The sequence below is a fragment of the Prenolepis imparis genome, unplaced genomic scaffold, assembly GCF_030444845.1.
Source record: "Prenolepis imparis isolate NDT839.2.m4 unplaced genomic scaffold, iyPreImpa1.0 SCAF_458, whole genome shotgun sequence".
In the NCBI taxonomy this organism is placed as follows: Eukaryota; Metazoa; Arthropoda; class Insecta; order Hymenoptera; family Formicidae; genus Prenolepis; species Prenolepis imparis.
In genome coordinates, this window is record NW_028141616.1 from 1 (window position 1) to 2500 (window position 2500).

The 2500-nt window shown below is 58.4% G+C and overlaps 2 pseudogenes; both read left to right on the top strand.

The window, feature by feature from the left end:
- Window positions 1–613, top strand: LOC145948558 (small subunit ribosomal RNA; annotated as a pseudogene; the record flags this gene model as incomplete).
- Window positions 614–1476: 863 nt separating this feature from the next.
- Window positions 1477–1631, top strand: LOC145948555 (5.8S ribosomal RNA; annotated as a pseudogene).
- Window positions 1632–2500: the final 869 nt, after the last annotated feature.

A 2500-nucleotide genomic window follows, 5' to 3' on the forward strand; every position in this document is an offset into this window, starting at 1 on the left:
AAGCAGTGGTATCAACGCAGAGTACTTCGGTGGGTGGTGGTGCATGGCCGTTCTTAGTTGGTGGAGCGATTTGTCTGGTTAATTCCGATAACGAACGAGACTCTAGCCTGCTAAATAGGCGTACCTTATGGTATCGCGAAGGCCCCCGGCTTCGGCTGGCGGGTTTTTACTACCAACGTACAAACAAATCTTCTTAGAGGGACAGGCGGCTTCTAGCCGCACGAGATTGAGCAATAACAGGTCTGTGATGCCCTTAGATGTTCTGGGCCGCACGCGCGCTACACTGAAGGAATCAGCGTGTGTTCCCTGGCCGAAAGGCCCGGGTAACCCGCTGAACCTCCTTCGTGCTAGGGATTGGGGCTTGCAATTGTTCCCCATGAACGAGGAATTCCCAGTAAGCGCGAGTCATAAGCTCGCGTTGATTACGTCCCTGCCCTTTGTACACACCGCCCGTCGCTACTACCGATTGAATGATTTAGTGAGGTCTTCGGACTGGTGCGCGGCAATGTCTCGGCATTGCCGATGTTGCCGGGAAGATGACCAAACTTGATCATTTAGAGGAAGTAAAAGTCGTAACAAGGTTTCCGTAGGTGAACCTGCGGAAGGATCATTAACGTTCCGGAGGTCCTGCTCTGCGTCGAGAGTCCACTCTTTTACAGAGAGAGAGAGAGACGCGCGCTCGCAGCAGTCGGAGACTGAATGGACAGAGAAGAGAAGATGGCTCAGAGAAAAAAAGCAGTGGTATCAACGCAGAGTACTAAAGGTTGGATGTTATACGGACGCCGCCCGCGCCTCTGACGAACCTCGCGATGCGGGAGTAATCAGCAGCGCGCGGCGCGGCGTTCGCCGCCGAGAGGGAGAGAGAGCGTGTCCGAGACCTCTCTCCGCGACGGCGTCGCGTTCCGCTCGCGCTCGACGCGCGAGCCGCGATACGCGCGTTCGTTGCCTTTTGTGAAAAACTTCGAAAAAAATACGTTGCGACTCGGAGCGAGACGCTTCGCGATCACGCTCGTGCCACTCGCAGAGCGTCGATTCGGCGTTGAGCGCGAACCGGTGGTGACCTATGCCCGCGCTGCGCGCGTGTGTCAGCAGCAGCAGCAGCGTTCGTCAACGCGCCCTCCCCCGGTGCCGTTCGCGGCGCCCGGGGCAGCGGTCGGCGTGCGAAACAGCGTTGCGACCGCGCGCGGAGCCGGGCGAGAGGACGGATCTTACGAATCCGTCCGACGGTCTCTTCAAAGAGCTTCCGCCCCGGCTCTTCCACTTAGGGAGAGACGCTCCGATCGAAGCAACAACCACACTTTTGTGCCGTAGCCTCTCTCCTTAGACGGGAGGCGGCGGTCCGCGCGCGCGCTCGGACGCGCGCGGCCAGGCTGATCGAAGGGCCACGATTTTTATCTCACCCTCTCTCTTCGAGAGGGGAGACCACGATGGTTGAGCGAAAAGCGTTTCTTCGCGAACGCAAAAATTTTGAACGATTACCCTGAACGGTGGATCACTTGGCTCGAGTGGTATCAACGCAGAGTACTAATTGCGCGTCAACTTGTGAACTGCAGGACACATGAACATCGACATTTCGAACGCACATTGCGGTCCACGGATACAATTCCCGGACCACGCCTGGCTGAGGGTCGTTTTAGTACCCCGAAACTGCTTGCGCTCCCGAAGCGCGCACGGCCACGGCGCGCCCAGACTTGCGCGCGTCGCCTGTGCCCTGTGCGCGCTTACAATGGCGTACGAGCGATCGTTGGACGTTCGCCCGAGGTGCTGTGTGCCGCCGTACGAACGGCCGGCGCACGCCCTGGGCGTCGTTTGAAATGACACCGAGGAGGAAGAGAGAGCGCACAAGCGTGCACAAGGATGATAGCGAGCGCTCGCGCGCGCCCAGAGACTGTCCTCGAAAGAGGAAGTAGGACTGTGCGAGGGGAGAGTTTTTCGTATGTGACGAGAGAGATGTGGAGAAGAAAGGGACGATGACGAGCGCGAAGGAGGAACGACACCCGCCGCCTGCGGCCGGAGCGTCGTTGTCTCCACGATATATTTTAGTAGCGCTGTCTCTCGCCATTTTTTCTTTCTCTCTCTCTTTAATCTCACACACACTGCTCTCGGCACTCTCGCACTCTCCGGTCTCTCGGTGCGCCAGCGCGCGCGCGCGCGTCGTCGTCCGGCGGTACGCGGAGAGAAGAGATTCGGCTCGGAGAGCCGACCGCGTGTCCGAGTCCACGAAGTTCTCCTAGTCCGTCGCGTGTAAACGCGCGAGGCAGGAATGAAAATTGGGACCGGCACGCGTCGTCGTGTACTCGTCGTATTCTCTCCTTACGTTACCCTAACCTAACGCACCACCGAGTGTTGTTGGATTGGCGATTGTGTTTGCCTCTCGCGCCTCACGCGGTATACGCAGCTGCCGCTGCTCTCACGTCGACGTTCTCTCCGTTCTTCGTAACTTGAACTTTCCTCCCCGGAGGAAAGAGAAAGAAGAAGAAGAAGCGCGAGACGAGCGACG